This window comes from Salvelinus sp. IW2-2015, unplaced genomic scaffold, assembly GCF_002910315.2.
Source record: "Salvelinus sp. IW2-2015 unplaced genomic scaffold, ASM291031v2 Un_scaffold930, whole genome shotgun sequence".
NCBI lineage: Eukaryota > Metazoa > Chordata > Actinopteri > Salmoniformes > Salmonidae > Salvelinus > Salvelinus sp. IW2-2015.
The window spans coordinates 411,556-420,606 of NW_019942653.1; the positions used below are offsets into that span (position 1 = coordinate 411,556).

At 38.4% G+C, this 9,051-nt stretch overlaps 1 pseudogene; it reads right to left on the reverse strand.

The window, feature by feature from the left end:
- LOC112069198 (glutamate receptor 3-like) overlaps positions 1-9,051 on the reverse strand; it is a 64,728-nt pseudogene that overhangs the window by 39,728 nt on the left and 15,949 nt on the right.

Here is a 9,051-nt window from a genome sequence, read left to right on the forward strand (position 1 = left end):
AGAGGGAGAGAGAAGAAGAGAGAGGAGAGACCGGAGGAGGAAAAGAGGGAGAGGGAAGGAAACAGAGGGAGAGGGAGAGAGGTGGTAGGAAGAAACAGAGAGAGGGGCAAGGAAACAGAGGAGAGGGAAATAGAGAGGGAAGGAAATAGAGGGAGAGGGAGAATAGAGAGGGAGCATAGCGACACAGAGAGAGGTGCCATTACCAGAGCTTGTAAATTCCATATAGTAGGAGATAATGACAGTAAATACACTACAGGTGATGCACCATTGCATCTAAAGCTACAGACTCAGCTCACTGGAACATCGTCTGTACCTTGTTAGCCTGGCTAGAAAAAACTAAAGCTGAGTCAGTATATTCTTAATAGTATATTCCCCTCCCCCCCACACACCACACACCTCGAACCCCCCTCGGACTGTACTCCCAGTCACCCCCCCCCCCCAACCACAACACACACCCTCGAAACCCCCCTCAGACTCTACTCCCAGTCACCCCCATCCCCTCCCCCAACACACACACCCTTGAACCCCTCTCGGAGCTATATTGGAGCTAATTTTACAGATATACGTATATTAGAGCTATATTAGAGCATATTAGAGCTATATTAGAGCTATTTTAGAGCTATATTAGAGCTATATTGGAGCTAATTAGAGCTATATTAGAGCTATATTAGAGCTATATTACAGCTATATTGGAGCTATTTTACAGATATACGTATATTAGAGCTATATTAGAGCTATATTAGAGCTATATTACAGCTATATTAGAGCCTTATTGAGAGCTATATTAGAGCTATATTACAGCTATATTGGAGCTATTTTACAGATATACGTATATTAGAGCTATATTAGAGCTATTTATACAGATATACGTATATTAGAGAGCTATATTAGAGCTATATTACAGATTATACGTATATTAGAGCTATATTTCAGATATACGTATATTAGAGCTATATTACAGCTATTTTGGAGCTATATTAGAGCTATATTAGAGCTATATTACAGCTATATTACAGATATACGTATATTAGAGCTATATTACAGCTATTTTGGAGCTATATTAGAGCTATATTAGAGCTATATTAGAGCTATATTGGAGCTATTTTACAGAATACGTATATTAGAGCTATATTAGAGCTATATTAGAGCTATATTGGCGATATTTTAGAGCTATATTGTATATATATTTTACAGCTATGTTGGAGCTATATTACAGCTATATTACAGCTATATTGGAGCTATATTGGAGCTATTTACAGCAATTTTAGAGCTATATTTTAGAACTATATTACAGCTATTTTAGATCTATTTTAGAGCTATATTAGATCTATATTTAGATCTTATTTAGAGCAATTCTGGAGCTATATTGGAGCTATATTGGAGCTATTTTACAGCAATTTTAGAGCTATATTTTAGAGCTATTATACAGCTATTTTACAGCTATTTTTAGAGCTATATTAGATCTATATTAGATCTATATTAGAGCAATTTTGGAGCTATATTGGAGCTCTATTACAGCTAGATCGGAGCTATTTTACAGCAATTTTAGAGCTAGTTTGGACTATATAGATCTATATTAGAGCTATATTAGAGCTATATTAGAGTATATTAGAGCTATTTTGGAGCTATTTTAGAGCTATATTAGAGCTATATATTAGAGCTATTTTTGGAGCTATTTTAGAGCATATTTTAGAGCTATATTAGAGCTATATTAGAGCCATATATTAGAGCTATTTTGGAGCTATTTTAGAGCTATATATAGTAGCATATATTAGAGCTATATTAGAGCTATTTTTGGAGCTATTTAGAGCTATATTAGAGCTTATTAGAGCTATATTAGAGCTATTTTAGAGCTATTTTAGAGCTATATTAGAGCTATATTAGAGCTATTGGAGCTATATTAGAGCTTATATTGGAGCTATATTAGAGCTATATTAGAGCTATATTAGAGCTATATTAGAGCTATATTAGAGCTTTATTAAGCTATATTGGCGATATGTTGGAGCTTTTTGCAGCTATATTGGAGCTATTTTACAGCAATTTTAGAGCTATATTTAGAGCTATATACAGCTATTTTAGAGCTATATTAGATCTATATTAGATCTATATTAGAGCAATTTTGGAGCTATATTGAGGCTCTATACAGCTAGATTGGAGCTATTTTACAGCAATTTTAGAGCTGTTTGGAGCTATATTAGATCATATTATTACAGACTATATTTAGAGCTATATTAGAGCTATATTGAGCTATTGTTGGAGCTATTTATTGAGCTATATTAGAGCTATATTAGAGCTATATTAGAGCTATTTTAGAGCTATTTTAGAGCTATTATTTAGAGCTATTTTTGAGCTATTTTAGAGCTATATAGAGCTATTATTAGAGCTTATATTAGAGCTATTTTGAGCATTTTAGAGCTTAATTTGAGCTATATTAGAGCTATATTAGAGCATATATTAGAGGCTATTATTAGAGCTTATTAGAGCTATATGAAGCTATATTGGAGTAATAATATATTAGGAGCTATATTAGAGCTTAGTAGAGCTATATTTATTAGAGCTATATTAGAGCTATATTAGAGCTATATTGGAGCTATATTGGAGCTATATTAGGAGCTATATTTAGATTTAATTGGAGCTATATTGGAGCTATATTAGAGCTTATATTTAGAGCTATATTAGAGCTATATTAGAGTATTTAAGTATATTATTAGCTATATTGGAGCTATATTAGCAGCTATTTTAGAGCTATAGTTAAAGCTATATTAGAGCTATATTAGAGCTATATTAGAGCTATATTACAGCTATATTGGCGATATGTTGGAGCTTTTTGCAGCTATATTGGAGCTATATTACATATATTTTACAGCTATATTGGAGATATATTGGAGCTATATTAGAGATATATTAGTAGCTATAATTAGAGCTATATTAGGATATTATTAGAGATGTATTAGAGCTATATTGGAGATATATTGGAGCTATATTGGACTATATTGAGCTATATTAGTAATACTATGGAGCTATAATTACATATGTGAGTATTATTAGACAGTTATATCTATTAGATAGTTGGGTTATAGCTATATGTAAGAGTTATTAGAGATTGGTAGATATAATTGGAGCTATATTGGAGCTTTCTAGAGCTATGTATATTGGTTATACAGCATTTACAGCTATTAGAGACTATTAAGATATATTAGAGCTACTATTAGACTATATTTGAAGCGTTATATTAAGTCTATTAGAGATATTATACAAGCTATATATGGAGCATATATTAGACGATGATATTTAGAGCTATATTAGAGCTAATTTGGAGCTTTATTAGAGTATTATTAGATGATATTTTATTTAATTTTTTTTTTAAATATATTTTTTTTTTTTTACAAATATGTTTAAAAAATGAAAAAGCTGAAATGCTAGCTTGTGAGATTGAGTTGTGCTATCGACACCGCGTTGTTATAGTGATCATAGAAGCGCATACTTTAAGAGCTTATAGAGCTATATTAGAGCTATATTAGAGCTATATTAGAGCTATATTGGAGCTATATTAGAGCTATATTGGAGATATTTTACAGCTATATTGGATCTATTTTGGAGCACCGGCAGGTAGCCTATTGTATTCTATTGAAGAGAAGAAGCACACGATTCCAATCTACATATGGTATTTTTACATTAGATTCACCCCATGGTATTTTTACATCAGATCCACCCCATGGTATTTTAACATCAGATCCACCCCATGGTATTTTTACATCAGATCCACCCCATGGTATTTTAACATCAGAATCACCCCATGGTATTTTTACATCAGATCCACCCCATGGTATTTTTACATCAGATCCACCCCATGGTATTTTTACATCAGATCCACCCCATGGTATTTTTACATCAGATCCATCCCATGGTATTTTTACATTAGATCAACACCATGGCATTTCCATCCAGGTCAACCGTGATACAAGTCAGTATTGGACGTCCATCCATGTCTGAGGACATCGGGAGATGAAGTAGAAACCGGACACTAGGGGGCAACAGTGAGCGGTGTTACCTTCAAGTAGGTTTCGGTTTTGCTACGGTGTTGTGGACGGGAATGGCAGATGGGTGTAAGCATCTGATTCAAAAGATTGCATGTTCGAATCCAGGGGAAAGTAATTGACGTTTGGAAGAACTTTGAAATTTGACGTTTGAGAAACATGAATGAATGTTTAATTATGACGTGAGACTGTGAGAGCTGCTAGTGTATTACTACCCCATTGTATTTTTAGGTCAGACCTACGGTGCCCGTTTTATTTCTAGATCAGATCGTGTCCTACCTGGGTGATATCTCACATCCTTGTTGCATGAAGGCTCCCAGAGAGAACCACAGAGAGTTGAAGATGCCAAAGTCGTTGGGAGGATCTGGAGGTGTCTGGGGGTCTTTGGTCTCATCCTGTTCATCCAGGTTCCACTCATACGGGCTGAAGCGGCTGACCAGGAACAGGACCACACTCACACCGATGTAGGCGAACACGATACACATCCATATCTCATAGGCCAGCGGGTCCAGGAAGGAGAASACKCCYGGTTTAGACTTCTGGGGRTTCTTGATCATGATGGAGATGCCCAGAGACATGAAGGGCTTGGAGAAGTCGATCACCTCCTCACGAACCAGGGTTATGGTGAGAGGTGCCACAGCTATATCTGCTCTCTGGAAACAGAAATATGTAGAGTGGGTTAGTTTGGTTCCAGCTGAGATATGTTTTTTTATCTAGATATTATGTATCACTGTTGCTGGATTCAGACTAACCTATGACCTGAGGTAGAATGAAATGAAAATAAGTTTGTTAAATGAAGCTCCTTATATAACTTATGGACAGTTTTCAAGAGTTTCTTCAAATATTGGCCTACGGTTCTGCTTTATATTCTCAAAGCGGACAAAACAAAACATCATGAAGAGGAAAAGCTTGAACAGTCTGTGCCTCAGGATGCTTTTAGTCAACACAACAACAACATCAAAGAAATATGAATAATGTGTACCATGTGTACTACATTGAGTTCTACAGAGTCTCAACAAATATTTCCACAATCAGAGAAGAGAGGGAGGGGAAAAAAAGCAAAAAGATTTTCAAACATTTCATGTTCACCTTTCCCAAAAAGATTTCTAGACACAGATTGGGCATAACTAGCAACACATAAATAAATGGGTGTATGAGTCAGATGTGAAGTATGTAGCACCCCATGGTGCAGTGTCTACCCCTGTCTAGTTAGTTGAAAGCTTTCAGACTGTGGGAGACTGATGGGCTCTAACCAGGAGGGATGCTAAGAACAGGCTGGAAACTTTGCAGGTGTACGAATAAAAACGTATATTACAGAAATCCTTTTCCGTTTATCTTCAGCTCATGAAACTCACCGTTAGTGTCAATAAATCCTAACATAATTTGCATATACATAGTTAATTAAAGGGAATAAGTTATTTATTTGTAATGCAGGCAGGGGAAATATCCCCCAAAACAAGRATGTGTCCCAAATGGTAGCCCATTCCCTATGGGCCCTGTCCAAAGTGGTGCACAGGTAGGGAATAGGGTGCAATTTGGGATGTGAGATGTAGCCAAGGCATTTCAGGACAGATGAATAATAGTTGCTGATCATCTTTCTGTAGCACAACAGTAAATATATACACCAGTGTAACTGCTATGTAGATGTGTCCAACAGTATAAAACAGCTCTGATTTAAATTACAGCCTTTCAAGTGGTTATTGTGGGAGAAACACAGTAACCCAATCCTGGGTGAAGAAACCCTTCCACTTCAGCATTCCTCCCTTCCTCCCATCCCATTCAGAGCGCCTCCGTGCCCGGAAGAGACGAGACAAGACTTTTGTCATCTACATTATTTTTATCTTCCAAGCTCCCTTTCATCTCTTTCTTTCATTCTGTCGTTCTTTCTTTCTGTCATTCTTTCTTTCATTCTGTCGTTCTTTCTTTCTTTCTATCTTTCTTTCATTCTGTCGTTCTTTATTTCTCTCTTTCTTTCTTTCTGTCGTTCTCTCTTTCTTTCATTCGGTCGTTCTTTCTTTCTTTCTCTCTTTCTTTCATTCTGTCGTTCTTTCTTTCTTTCTCTCCTCCCCATCATGGCTTGTTACCAAAACACATCCTTAAAAGTGGTGATGGCACTATCAAAACGATGGGCTTTCTTACTTTGTTAAAAAAAAACAGCAGAAGAAGAGAATGAATCTCTAATGAATTAAGACACAAGTTACTGCTGCAGCTTGAGTGTAGCATACGACGCAATTCATCAAACAGCAGCTTTTGTTCCCAGGCAGCGATTCGTGAAGTACATGTCTTTGTATTGTGGCCTAAAGCACTGTCTTTCTACAAATAAATTAGTAGACGAAGAAAAACGTGATAAAGCAACACGAGGAGAGAACGTTTCGTACAAGTTCAAACGGTGGGGAAATACAACGATAAACCCAAATGAAGGCGTTATTGTGATGTTTCTGTACCCTGTGGACACGGTGATCGTAGCCTAGGCAGCAGTGCTATAATATAACCACTTAAGTCTAACGGTGTCCGTGGTAACGGCCAATCAATAGAGAAGAGAACACTCAGTCATAGAGAAAGAGTTTCAGGGTTTAAGGGCTGACCTTTAAATGACAGCTAAGATCACATTCATTTCCTGGACAGAAGGTCACCCAGCCTTTACACAATCATTAGACCTGCTTGGCCTGACTGCCCACGTGTAACCACATTGACACGGTGGATGGTGATGGACATAAATAACCACATTGACACGGTGGATGGTGATGGACATAAATAACCACATTGACACGGTGGAATGGATGTAATAGGACAAATAAATAACCACATTGAAGAACGGTGGATTGGTGATGGACATAAAATAACCACATGACACATGAAATCGGTGATTGGAATAACCCATGCGTTCCTTCATGAATGGCTGATGATACATACAATAACACATTGACACGGTGGATGGTGATGGACAAGTAAATAACCACAATTGACACGACGCATGTGGATGGATGGACATAAATAACCCACATTGACACGGTGGAATGGTGAATGGACTAAATAACACCAATTGACACCCTTACGGTGGGTGTGTGAGTTGCGACTATAGACATAACCAATTGGAACTTACGGTGGACTATGGAGTCGTGTATGGCCATTAAATAATACCACATTGACCACGGGTGGAATGGTGAATGGACACTCTAAAGGCTTACACACATTCGACACGGTGGATGGTGACGAGGAGCATAAATAACACACATTGACACGTAAGTGGATGGTGAACTGGACATAAATAGACACCTACAATACTACGGTTGGAGTATCGAGTTGATCGTGACAATAAACCTATAAACACACCACATTGACTACGGTGGGTGTGATGCTTGGACTAAATAAACCACCACTTGACACGGTGGATGTGATGCGATCATAAATAACCACATTGACACGGTGTTAGGTGGATGGACATAAATAACCCACTGAGCACGGTGGATTGGTGATGGACATAAATCACCACAATTGACACGGTGGATGGTGATGGACATAAATAACACATTTGACACGGTGGATGGTGATGGAGCATAAATAACCACATTGACACGGTGGAAATGGTGACTAGGACATAAATAACCACATGTGACACGGTGAATGGTGTGGACATAAATAACCACATTCGACACTGGATTGCGTGAATGGACATAAATAAACCACGCACATTGAACCAGTGCATGGTGATGGACACTAAATAACCACATTGAAACCGTACTGGTGGACTGGGCAAATGACAAATAAAACGGGACTATACAAAATGACGCATCACTTGCTCTATATAGCAGTGGACTTGGTGATGGACATAATCACAGATCTCTATCATACTAGCATCTCCTAATACTAACGGGCCCCTCTCCCTGCTCGCTGCTAATCATCCATTTAATTAGGCCTTCATCTACCCTCACTGCTCCTCTATCACCCATTTGATAATACGCCCTCCCCACCCTCTGCATCGTCTACTTATCATCCATTTTAATAGTATGAACGGCCCTCTATACCACTGCTCCCTGCTATCAATCATTTTGAATTATCGGGCCCTCTCCGCCTGTCCTACAATCATCCATTGTTAATAGACGGCCTTGTCTACATCTCCTCTGCTCCTACTATCAATCTCATTTCTATGTACGGCCCTCTCCCCTTGCTCCTCTATCAATCCATTTAATAGACGGCCCTCTTGCCTGTTCCTCTCTAGTTCATCTCATTTTATAGACTCGGGCCCTTCTCCCCTGCTCCTCTATCATCCATAATATAACGGCCTCTCCCTCTGCTCCTACTACATCCATTTGATATACCGGCCCTCTCCCCCTGCTTCCTCTCTCATCCATTTAATATACGCCCCTCTCTCCCTGCTCCCTTTCTATCATTCCATTTTGATCTACGGCCCTCTTCCTCCTGTCCTTGACTAATCATCCATTTAATAATAACGGCGCTCTCCCTGCTCCTCTATCATCCATTTGATATAGCGCGGCCCTCTCCCCTGCTCTGCTATCATCCATTTAAAATTACGGCCTCTCTTCATCCCGCTCCTTATCAATCCAAATAGACGGCCCTCTCCCCTGCTCCTCTATCATCCATTTAACTATAATACGAAGCCCTCTCCCTGCTCCTCTATCATCCTATTTAATATACGGTCCCTCCTCCCATGCGTCCCCTTACTAAATCTATCCATTGAATAATACGGTCTCTCCCCTGCTCCTCTACTCATATTCCATTTAATATACGCCCTCGCTCCGCATGTAATAGAGTTGAGCCGTCAGTTGGTGAGCATGGCGTCAGGGTTCTGGGTTCGACTCCCACGTGGGTCCCAGTACGAAGAATGTATTAAAATGTATGCACTGCACTACTGTACAGTTGTTCTCTCGGATAAGAGCATCTGCTAAATGACGTAAATGTAAAATAAGGAGACAGACTATAAAACATTGTTAACAATCACACTTATTGTCTATACCTAATTTTTCTCTTCAACTGCTGGTAGGTGGATGTTTAA